The 13,058-nt window shown below is 36.4% G+C and overlaps 1 pseudogene; it reads left to right on the forward strand.

Moving 5' to 3' along the window:
- Positions 1–371: 371 nt before the first annotated feature.
- On the forward strand, positions 372–3,646 carry LOC133871461 (pentatricopeptide repeat-containing protein At5g24830-like; annotated as a pseudogene).
- Positions 3,647–13,058: the final 9,412 nt, after the last annotated feature.

Below are 13,058 nucleotides of genomic sequence, written 5' to 3' on the forward strand. Positions count from 1 at the left end.
ACTAAGTTCACATTCCCGTCATTACCCAAAACAGGGGCATAACACCTTTATATCTTCAATAAGTCACTATATTCAGCAGCTCTATCACGACTTATTATTTTAAGTGTTTAGGTTGATCTCATATTCTCATGAATGAGTACTCAATTTTTTTTGCCTTTTCTGCTTGGACCATATGTCCCACGAAAAATAAATATAATTCTACCACAAAGATTAGGATTGGAGAAAAATTTCCAACCCATTTAAAAGTAAAATTTGAAAAATATCAGACGTGCAATAAAAATTTGCCACAATGATTAAGATTGGAGAAAATTTCTCCAAACCATTTATAAGAAAAAATTGTCTAAATAATATTGATTTTCCAACATTTTTTTGCTGCAAGACCAACTTTGATTCTAATTCTCGGTAACTCTCTTCTTTTTATTCACACTCTGTTTGGTTGCTAAGAAAAATGATTATAAAGACGAAAAGAAAATCCATGCTTCTTTTTCCTTTGTAATTAAAAAAAAATCATCAGCTCTTGGATAAGGTAACAATTGAGATTTTTTATGAAATACATACATAGATATATTGTTTTCATTTCCTTCAGTTTTTCTTTTAAGAAACTAAATGAAGTGTTATATCTATTAAATATTATACAATTTACCTTTAATTTGTATATTTATTTATTTTCATTTATTGGCTTTGTTTTGCTTCTTTTTCTTACTTTCACTTTAAGAAAATAAAATCCTTTAGCTTCTTCTCGATTCCTTAAAAAACTTATGAGAAAGCAGAGAATAATTTCAACTTTTGAAACTTTGATTTTTCTTTCCATCCTCCCCCTCCCCACCCCCCCCTTTTCAAGCTTCATTATGGATTCTCTCTTGCATAAATGTTTTATGAAATTATGGAATACTTGCGATACCCCAGAAAATAAGTCCCACATTAGATGGATGGATTATGAATGTGTTACATGGATAGTTCCTTACTAGGTGAGACTAAGGGTTATAAGTAATTTTAAGGGGTTCTAAATGTAATCTCGACTAGTCCTTTTGGTGTAACAGGGCATATACCGAGTTGCGGCAATTCTTATATGTAACAATCATGTTCTTCATCTGGGTTTGGGATAAAAGACTTTATGGTGGTGTCAAATTTTTGCCTCTGCACCAAAAATTTGGTTAACTAATATATGGGACTGTATATGGAAAAGAATGAAGAAAGAAGCATGTTGATAATTCCATCTCTTAGTTGATTTAAAAAACAGTGAACATCATATTAATGTATATTTCTTTTAACTGGTTTTAGATTTCTCTGTTGTTTTTGTTTGTTTGTGTGCTTGTTCTTTGCGCACTTTTTTTTTTTTTTTTTTTTTTTTTTATTAAAAAATAAAATAAAATTGTGATTGTAATTGGCTTTCTGTGATTCTTAACACATATGTGAAGGACTTGCGGGAATGAGGATCTACAGCCTTCTTCGTTTGAAAATCTCATGGCAGCTATGGGTGAACAATACCGGTTGAGGGCCCAAGGCTGGTGTTCTAAGCAAAAGGATTTTGACGATGATGATGATGAAAGAGATCCATATGCAGTTTTCAATGTGTTGGATACAATGCTGAAGGACAGTTTGGAACGTTTGAAAATGATGAGGTCAGCCTTTGATTTTTGTACTCATTGAGATTGAAGGAAAAATAGATAAATTAGGGGTTTATATTTGTTTCTTCTCAGATTTTTGAAATTTTTTAAGATGAGAGACTATTGCAAGGACTGTTGGTTGCTTCTGTGTCAATTTTACGCAGCCCAGTAACCTTTACTAGAAAACCTAGAGAGTTTGAAATTCCTTACAGAAATCTAGTAGACTTGAAATTCCCATTATATGATATGTGTTACCAGTTAAACATGCGGAAATGCCGCATAGCTGTAGTGATGGATAATGCTGGTTAAAAGAAAGTATTGATAGCTGAAATTTCCTGCCAACTATATGACCAGAAGAATTTCAGTAATTGATACCTGAAATTTCCTGCCAAGTGGATGAGTGGATGTGTAACTGAAATTAGTAAAAAGAAAGAAATTAGTTGCTTTGATATTAATATCTTGGGAAAAGTATACATAACCCCATCAAACTACGACTTCATTGTCAATGTCCCCCTCCCAAACTACCAATTGTGTCAATGTCCCCCCCCCCCAAAAAAAAAAAAAAAATACCAAAAACTGTCAATGTCCCCCTAATGACAAAAATACCCTTCATAAAATTATTAAAATAAAAGAGGTTTACTTCATGGTGTTTTTACTTGTAATATTCTTATAACTGGCCTTTGAAATGATGGGAAATTTGATGAGGCTTTTTATATCCATGGTGTTATGGCTAGAATGGAAGTTGCTTCTGATCCAATTTCGTACAAAATTATTATTCGAGGCCTATGTGCTTATGGAGAAGTTGTCAAAGCTCATGAATTTCTTCTTTGTATGTTACAAAATTCAATAGTGCCCGAGCCTCAGATATGGAACCTAATAATTGATTGTTATGGAAGACGTGGAGATCTGGGTAATGCATTATCCATCAGAGATCAGATGATGGCTTTTGGTGTTCTTCCAAACACATTTACTTATAATGCACTGGTTCATGCACAAGTAAAAGGAGGGAACATTGCTGGTGCTTATTCTCTTAAGAAGGAGATGCTTCTCTGTGGTCTTTATCCTGATGTTGTTACTTACAATTTGTTAATAGGCGCTGCTTGTAACTTGGGGCACACCCCTTTAGCACTTCAATTACATGATGAATTGCTGAGAAGTGGTTAATTATGACCCTGATATAATAACTTACACTGAACTAATTAGAGGTCACTGTATGAGAGGCAATGTGAAGGAGGCTGAAGAGCTCTTTGCCAAGATAGAGAAAGCTGGTTTACCAATGGATCACGTTCCATTTAAGATACTTATTAAGATGTACTGCAAAATGAGGGAGTTTGACATGTCATTTGACCTGTACGTATCAAAAGTACTTAAATTAAGGACAAATGAGACTTTCATCTTTAATGGGCTTTATTCGATCTTAGGCACATCGGAGTCAATGATTCTGGAAAGCAAGGGCCAATATTTGCATCCAAGTAATAGCTTCTGCCTTTGAGAGTTCTTGATTGATGGTGGCAATTTTTGCTTTTGGCGAATGTGAAACTTTCTTATACTCTTGCAGGAGGTATGTATCTTTATTAATCTTCCTGGCAATCTTTTCGGACTGCTGAAATAATTTGCGAATTTACTGCCACTTTTGGTTAGTTTTGGTGTTTCTGACTTAGCCTTCCACTCTTCTTTCTTGGTCTTGAGATTGATCATTATCATTGTTTGATTTAGATGTGGCACAAATAATGCAAGGGCCACTGTCATATGCAGAAGACATTATTGAGATTGCTGGAGTACATCTTGCCTATGTTCACCATAATAGTGGAGTCAAGAGAGATAAAGTTTGCCGGATAGATAACTGTAAAACCACAGGTTCATTTCTCACCAGCATACTCAGGTAAGCATCTTCAACATTATTACTGCTGCTATTCATAAAATATTTAGGGTTGGGGTCAGTTAGAATTGTCCAAAAAAAGGAAAAGGAAAAATATCATGGCTTCGGTTACCTTTAATTCTTGCTTCTCGCGTCAATCTTTGCATGTAGTTGGACCTAGCAATCGCACATGATGGAGTCACTTTGTGCTTTTAAAGTTGGTTTCTTGCATGTACTGTTGGCACTCCTTTTCCTTGGAAGAGTTTGGAGCTAATCCTGTGTTTTCTTAAATCACTCTTTTGAGTAGATCTCTGTTAACGCCCTTCTCAATATTTCTAGCTTTGTATATTTTTTTGCTATCTTTCCTTGTTCTTGATCTTGATGGGGTGCTTTTCTCTTGTATACATCCTCCTAATCCTGTCTACTTGGGTTGTGCCCCTTGCGCATTTAATGAATTCGTTTACTTAAAAAAAAAAAAAATGCCACTGATGTATTCGTTCTTTGGGGATCAAGTAGAAACTAATAAGGAGTAAATCTCCATTTATTTTCAGCCTTTATTTCTTAGTCTAATAAGGAAGATATTCCCAATAAGGATGTAGGCTATTTGTAAGGATCTGTCCTTACTAGTTATTGACGGCTAAACCTAGTTTAGCCCTTGTAACATATAGCTATTATTCCTCTAGTATGGATCTTTTTTCCTAGTAGGGTTCCTGCATGATGTAAATGACGACTAGACCGGTCGGTTATGTCTTATGATCTAGCTGTCTCCCATTTAAGAATAATCACAATGAATAAAGAGTCATGCTTGAATAATATCAAACCTAGAACATCTTTTGGTGTCTTGGAGGTCACGGCTCCCTCAAAGTAGCCTAAATCCTTTTCCCCTTGTTCTTGTGCTATTTGATTGCATCAGCCATGCTCACTAAAATACGAACTAAGACCATCAGAAATGTATTCCAGTATTGGAACAACCAATCTTAATGGAGGTATTAAACAGTGTCAGAACCATTTTGTGAAATGCCTGAAAATAAGATAAAACATCACTTTTATTCTTTAAGAAATACACCCAAGTGATTCGAGAATAATCATTAATAAATATAACAAACCAATGAAACCAAATAAACAAACAGCACAAGGGATACAAACATCATTATGCACTACAAAAGGTCTATAATTTAATTAAAGCTAGAAAGGAATAACAATTGATGGTGTTTTGTAAGTTTACATGTAGCACAATGAAATTGGAAAACATTACTCTGAGAAAACAAAGATGGAAAAATTTGAACTAGAAAACAGTACTTTGAGAAAACAAAGATGGAAAAATTTGTTGCCACAAAAGAAAGAGATTTCTTAGTCTCTGATGCCTTAGCCAAATCATCTCCACAAAATTTTTAGAAAGTGTGGCTTGATGAACTTGCTTGATCCATATGTGCTCCTTGAGTTGAGAATTCAGATAATAAAGACCATCCATCATACTACCTCTGGCAATCATCTTCACGATGATTAGCTCTAGAAATAGACAATAATAAGGGTAAAAGAGTACATTGCAACTTTTAGTCCTTGGTAATGCGCGCAATAAAAGGAAGATTGGTTACCAACTTAGGTACATGTAAAATAGACGAAGAGACATAGGAGTAATAGAAGTAGAACCTTTGTCAGGCACATATGAGAAGGAATTATTAGTTATCCTAACTTTTTCCCTCCTTGAACAAAGTGTAGGAAATAGTAGAGTAGATAAACCAGTAATGTGATTAGAGGCGCTTGAATCAATAATGCAAGGAACATTTGAGTTAGTGGAGGATGCATTTAAAGAGATAGCGAAATTACCTGAATGAGCAAAACAGAGGTGGGTGTTTTCTGTTGAGACATAAAGCAACAGAACATTTCAACCTTTTACTTGGCGAGTGTCAGACTAGGTAAAAGAATCAAGAGCAAAAGTGGGAGAAATAGGTGTCACTTCAAAAATGTGGTGAGTATGGGGCTGAACGACCTCCTCTACCTCTAGTAAGATGCTCATGAATTTTTCAATAAATTATTTTTAGTGTGTTATGGCTTATTACAATGATCACAAAGCATTGTCTTTCTCATTGGAAATGGTATCCATCAACTTGCCTGCATATTGTTATAAAGCCATAGCGAGTGACGATGGCTCCTGTGAAGAAGAAGGGAGCATAGCACCGGCCTCTCCTACTCCCCTCATTCAGAACATAAGCAAACAATTCTGTAAGAGAAGGAAGAGGCTCTTTTCCCAAAACCTAAACTTGAACACGATCATATTTCTAGTCCAACATAAGAAGAAACTCAAAAATAGGGTCAAGTTCCATTAGGTGTTGGAGTTATATTGCATTTGCTGTACTCTCAGTCTGAAAGTTTTGGTAGTTTTCTACCACAAACCACAAAGATTATGGAAGTATGTTGCTACAGACTTTTCGTGCTTAGTCTTTCCATGAATCTTAGGCGTCAATTCATACAGCTATGCCGTATCCTACATTTTTGAATAGGTCTGAACTGTTGCATCGATTCATAATCTCCTTTGCGGCACGTAGAAATAGATACCTCTTAAGTAATCTTTGGATTCATTGCATCTAACAGCCAAGACATTGTAAAACCTTTTGCTCTTTCTATTTATCATAAGTAGGATGCTCCGGTTCTTGTTCTTGAACTTAACCATTCAAATGTCTCATTTTAATTTTACTCTTAATATATAACATTTTAGCCCATGACCAAACAAGGTAGTGGAGCTCATCTAACTTTACTATTGTTATTTGGAGTGTTGGGTTTTGTTTGAGGAGGTCATTTGACTATCTACCTCATTTTTAGCATTTTTTGAGTTCTAACTCACTCTTGAGATGAGTTCTTGTGATCAAATGCCGAAACCAACCAAATAGCTCCAAGGATTCGGCTTGGGTCCAGTTTCAGTTAAAAATAAACTCATTAGAAATGAGAGATGTGCCCCTTTATGTTTTGTTTTGAGACATGTCTCAATCCTAACGGACTGAAATTGGATCCAAGCCAAACCATAGCTCCAATAGACAACAAATAGGATGAAAAATAAAATGCCAAATAGCTCAAAAGTAGATGACTAAATAAATTTCATAAGAAAGTATCTAATTGACATCGTAGGTTCATAGGATCAAAACTCCCTATTGTTTTCTCTAGTCCTCTAAAGTGACTTGTCGTTTACATTTTTCATCAGCCCTATAAAAACTTGTAGCTTTTCACCTATTCCTTGAGTTCTCTAAAGTGATGCCATCTTGCACTAGTCAAATGTTCAGCTGCAGATCTCTATTCTGACGCATGGTCATCATGCTGGAATAATCTTCGGTGGAGTTGAGAAATCTCTTGATGCTGAAAAACAATCCCGTTAGTGGTAATTGCTAGATGTGACTATGGCCCTAGGGATGAGAAAAGATGCAAAAAATCTCTAAAAAATCCTGCAAGTAGCAACCCAGATCACTCTCTTTATAGTTTTTATGAAGAGAAATGCTACAGACTACGGTTACACAGAGAATTACAAAGAGACGCTTACACACCGACATGGCAGTGCAATGCTAGGGAAAAAATAAATGCTGATATGGAATGACTTTTCTCTGCAGGACGTGATGTAGGCGTTTGTTGATGGATTTGTTTTCTTGTTTCTCGAAATGACTTTTCTCTGAACAAAAGAAAACGTCTTTAAAGCTTTTCGTTTGCCAGAGATTTCATCGACACTCCTGCGACGATCTATGAAACTGACTCCACCTTCAGATCCATAGACAAGAGTGGGTGCTCAATTGCAAGACATCTTGAATTTGGACTTTGAAATTTCATTTTTTGAAGTTTAGGAAAAAGAATGAAGGAAAGAAATGGAAAATGGCTGCAATTTGGTAAGTGGCCGAACTGGACTCTATTCGACTAGCAGTAAATACTAAGCTTTACTCCATTAACCCCATCGAAAAAAGAGAAAGGAAAAGAAAAGTAAACCTTTTATTTTGTTTTCTCAGCGGTTTATATTCCCCCCCTTTTGGTAATTTGTTTTTTCCCCTTTGCGTGTGGCTGGTTTTTTTTTTTCTTAACATTATCGAATTGGTTTTTGATGCAGCATTTAGGTACCAAAAGAACCAGGACAATGTGTTTGATTTGAACTGCAGCTGGTTGTGAATGTTCAAGCTACCCCATGTGTTTGATGAAATTTTTGTGAGAAAATGTCTAGCCTTCAAAACGAGGGTTTTTTTTTTTAAATAGATTTTCTTGATTTAGTGTGAGGCCATTTGTTTCTAAATCTTATTACCTTCGGTCACCCCAACTCGGTCAGGAAAAGATTACGATAATTTTTCATCATTAATGCAAAGGATGTTTACAAAACAGTGAGCAATTGCTCTGGTTGTGGGCAAAAATATAATGTTAGTAGAAATGGTTAACTTAGAGGGAATCGTTTCAGGTGTATATTTCTTTATGTATGAAGCATTGAGCATATTGTTGGTGATTCATGTGTATCAATAAGTATGCTGGTGGAAAAATGTCGAGCTCATTATATTGCTTAGCACTATAATTGCCTTTTGATTTCTGTTTAGTGAATGAAAGCTTGCTAAAATTTTATTTTGTTTTTTGTTTTCTTCCCATACAAAGGCGACACAGGGAAAGCATCCAATTGTTTGCTTTCGAGCTTATGGCCCAACTTTGACAAACTCATCCCATGCTTCGATCCATGTGACCATGGCATCAACCAGTGTGGTGAAGTATTCATCCACCTTACCAAGTTTAGCTCTGATTTAGTGGGAGGTTGTGACGACCAATTTATTTATTTATTTATTTTCGAACATATATAAATGAATCTTCACAGTGGTATGACTACTTGTCGCTCAACCAATATAACGTACATGTTCCATAACATGTACCTGATATGCAGAGTTACATCTAACACAACGGAATATAAATATCTAATACGTAATAGTTAATTACATCAACAAATGCCATTTACAAGTCTATCTATTTAAAGCTTATAAAACATATTATACTAATTACATACTAAAATACAGGCTCAATAAATACATATGTCACGTAGGACACGAGCCATAGATAAAATACCAAAAATACGGACTAACCATGAGTCCATGACTCATGATTGTCACGATGTGCTCCAATCATAGCTAGGACTGAACAAAAACCTGCATACTTGCCCTGCGCCGCCCCTCAAAACATGGGTTTTAAGTGTTTTATGGCGGGTGTGGGTTAAGTTTTGCCCAACCCGTGCGCGGCGCGGGTTGGGGTTGGGGTTTTACAAAACCATGAGGACCCGCCTCGCCCCACCCGCAAGAAAAAAAAAAAAAAAAACAAAAAAAAGTTCTAAAATATACCCTCACACTCGCACACCTCACTGGCTCACTTTCATCTTTTCTAGAGTCTTCATCTTTTCTAACCCTAGCGCTTTCAAGAAGGCCCGGAGGCTTCCACTCGTGTTCGTCGACCATGGCGATCCGGCTCGCAAGAACAACCGCGACATCTCCGAGATCACGGTCTCTGATTTGGAGACCGACTATGAGGGTGGCCTTTGGTGGGTCCAGACCTAGGTAGGCCTCCTCCTCCTCCTCTTCTTCTTCGTCAAGATCGATCGTCATCTTCATCGTCGACCACATCTCCCAAGATGAAGAAGAAGCTTGCGGACCGTCTGTCGGCCGTCATAGACGTCGTCAACGATCGTATACTCCCTCCTGGGCTTCATGGCCACACAACTCCGTCAGGTTCTCCTCATCGGCTGTCTCCTTTATTCATATATATGTCAGTCTATGGGTGTATTAGAAGCTGAAATATTCAACAACTTTTTTTAGCCCATTAAAAAAGAATTAGGTTTGTCAATTTCTTTTTCGTATTATTTTTTGGTTTAGTTTAATTATGCAATTCATGCGTGTAACTGAGAATTTGGGTTCTTTTTTAATTAATCATCATGTGGTTAAGACTATGAGAATGTTTGTTCAATTCTGGTCTGTGAAAATCCTAGCAATTGAAATCATTGATTAATAGGTGTTCTTGTGTTCTTCTCTGTTTGACACAAATTCTAGTCTGGTGTGTGACCTTTGTGGGTATGATTTGGGCAGATCAGAAACTGTATAGAATCCTCGCGGATCCCCGCCCCATTCCCAACCGCCCCTCACGGATCCAGGGAAATTTTAACAGGGTGCGAGGCTAAAAAAGGGCATCCCCCCCCCTCTCGGCCCATGCTCAGCCCTAATCATAGCATCTTATACGCTAGGTGGACGAGTCAATATCTATACCCGCAGAACCTGCAACCAAAGCATCAATGTTTGCACGGTTGAGGGGGTTACCGCATCCGCACAGGTGGAATTATGAGCCCACCGTAGGGTTGGCAATTTTTGACACGACCCGCGAAACCGGCACGAACACGACACGAACAAATCGGGTTTGTGTTTATTATAATCTGGTTTTTGTCGTAATCGGGTCAACCCGATTACAATCGGGGTTGGCGGGTCAACCCGCGATTATAATCCGGCTAAAAAAAAAAAAGAGCAAAAAGTAATGAAACTTCAAGAAAGCAGATGAAAGTATGAAACCTAGCTGCAGACTTTCATTTTTCACTTTCTTTCACTCGTTCAGTCCGACTCTTCGAGACTCCGAATCAGTCGGTCACCCGCAGTTCACGCAGCCACGTCCACGAGCCCATGACGGTGACGACGCCTCCCAGAGTCACACACAGCCATGGCGCCTCACAGTCACGGTTTGTGCTTCAGCCGGTTAGCCTTTCAGGCCCTTCACAGTCTCAGTTCACAGTTTGGTGACTTTGGTAATTCGGTTCACAGTTTGTTGATTTTGGGTTCAAATTGTTGTGGGTTCTTTGCAATTTTTGGTTTCTAGTTCTTTGGAGTTGTTGATTTTGGGTTCAAATTGTTGTGAGTTGTAATTGTGATTTAAGGTGGTTGGTCCTTTGTTGTGGGTTGAGAATGGGTGGAGAAATTTTTTGGGTTTTTCTTGTTTTCGGTTGGGGAACCGAATGGGTTGAAGGGATTTTTGTTACTGTTTTGCTTAGAAATTTCCTTGGGTTGTTCCTTTTACAGTCTTACTCATAATGGCCGAATATGATTTTTTATTTTTTATTTTTCGGTTGAGCTACCAATCGGGTTGCTTCTCTTCTGGTTTCGGTGCCTTCTTGGAGAGATTGTGGAAAATTTTGGGTTGCTCGTGTTTACCGGGTCGTGTACAGGTAACATGATTTGGAAGTGGGTTGTGTTCGGGTTCCATAATTCAACCCGATTAATAATCGGGTCGGGTTCGTGTTGAACCCGATTGTGTGATCGGGTCAGTCGGGTCGACACGAACCCGACTCGCTGACCAGAATTGCCAAGCCTAGTCCACCGTCTTAGCATAAATAAATACACTAAGACCTCAGAGGTATACCATTTACTGAGTTTTCGAAAAGAACCAACTTTTCTTTTTTAGTATTGCGAGTATTATAACAGCTGCCAATTTCAGAAACTTTTATTTGAAAACCCCATAGCTGATATAGCAAACACCGACTAATATAAAACATTTAAAACATACTATGTAGCTGTGCCCATATATAGAAGTTCCAGTCATCTCACCTTGGTAACTTCTACATATCAACCCATCTACACTATTTTACTTTTGATCGGTGGCTCAGTCATACATGTATGCAAGTAATCTCAAGCATAAGTGTGTCTAAGCTGTACTAAAAGTGGAGCATGAATGGAGCCAATAAAAGGATTTGTTTAAATCCTGGGGAGACGCCCGTACATGGTATATTGTTGTTTCCACATATGCCTGAGTTGCTACTTTCTTTTCATTTTCAGTAACTTTTATAGGTGCATGGCCACATGGAAATGAAATAAGTCCTTCTTTTTCTTTTTCTTTTTTATATATAGCTGGATCATTTGATGTAATATATTGATTTTGTGGTCGTTATCCTGAATTGCAAATTCAAATGCAAATGTAAAATTACTTATTTTACTATATTAGAAACTGCTCAAATGTATAGAGAGCACAAATTAAATATGATAAATACAATTTAAGATTTTGGTTATCTTGAGCAGCACAGATTTAGTCAAAACTAATGTTTTTCACATAATATATAGGCATGTATTCTCTCTAGGAATTCGTATTTCATAACCAATTTATACGGATGTACGTACTACAGGAGAAACCAATGAAACCAGCGTATGTTGGTTGTCAGCTTGTCTCTCATTTACTAATTCGGAGGTGCACCACATATTGAAAATATCTAAATACACTAAAATTCCACACCTTAATAACTTTAAAGGCCATGAGAAAAAAGGAAAAAATGCACCAAATATATATATATATATATATATATATATATATATATATATATATATATATATATATATATATATTTGTTCTCAATTTGAAAAAGAAAAGGGTAAAAGCACCACATATATTCGTTCTTAACGAGCGATTAGTGCAACATTTTCATTAACATGCTTTTTCAATATTTGAATTACATTGTGGAGTTCAATCAAAACATAATTGCGATTACAAAAAAGTCCAAAACTACTAGAAAGTGACTTCCGTGCTCCCATCATTTCTATCTTGACATATTTCCATGCATGAATGGGGAACGAAAGGCAGATTATGCCCAATTTGTTAAGTCAACATGGCATATGGCTAGCTGCAATACTCAGAAACTTCAGTTCCTGAAGAAATGGTAATTGATGGTTTAAAATATATATATATATATATATATATATATATCAAAACTCCGGTTTTTCAACCAGTGGTGCTTTTAAAGCCGGTTGAAAAATATTAGTTGCCAGCAACTTCAGGAAAACTTAAAAGGACTTAGTGTGATCGGCAAGAATGACAACAGCCACCAAAGGTATTCGAGTAATTCTACAAGTCATTCGTATGTTATTTTTATATCCCTCTAAAAATGAGGTGGCTTTTAAAATTACTATTTGATCAAAATTCAATAGTAATCAATTATAAGCCCGAAGATGATTTTAAACGCCACCTCAATTTTAGAAGAACCCGAGAATGACACAAGAAGGACTTCTAGCATTACTCAAGGTATTCATACCAACAACAAAAATTAAGTGTTCCTAGTTAAGACCATAGAAAATTTATCACATGGCCTCACACTAGACCAGAAGAATACGAGGTTAAAAATGTTTAACTTGAAGGATATGATTGCAAATGACAAATTCTGGTAAATTGCACCCGAAATTTAGTAAGATCTTTTTCATGGAAAATTTATCAAACATGTGAAATGCAAAAACAGCAACACAAACGACCCAAAAAAAAAAAAACTCTTTCATTGATGTACGCCTTACGGAGATTTCATCAAAACATGAGGATTGTAGAAGCAATTATACCAATGAAAACGAAAAATTCTATTTCTAAAGCTTATACATTTTCTCACAAGGATTTTGTCAAACACATGAGGAAGCTTAAACATTCACAACTAGCTGCAACTCAAATCAAACCCATTGTACTGGTTCTTTTGCTACCTAAATGCCACAACAAAAATAAATTCAATAATGTTAACAAACAAAACCAGCCACACACAAAGGGATAAAAATATATATATATATATATATATACAAAAATACAAAATACAAAACAAA

The sequence above is a fragment of the Alnus glutinosa genome, chromosome 6 (assembly GCF_958979055.1).
Source record: "Alnus glutinosa chromosome 6, dhAlnGlut1.1, whole genome shotgun sequence".
Lineage (NCBI taxonomy): Eukaryota > Viridiplantae > Streptophyta > Magnoliopsida > Fagales > Betulaceae > Alnus > Alnus glutinosa.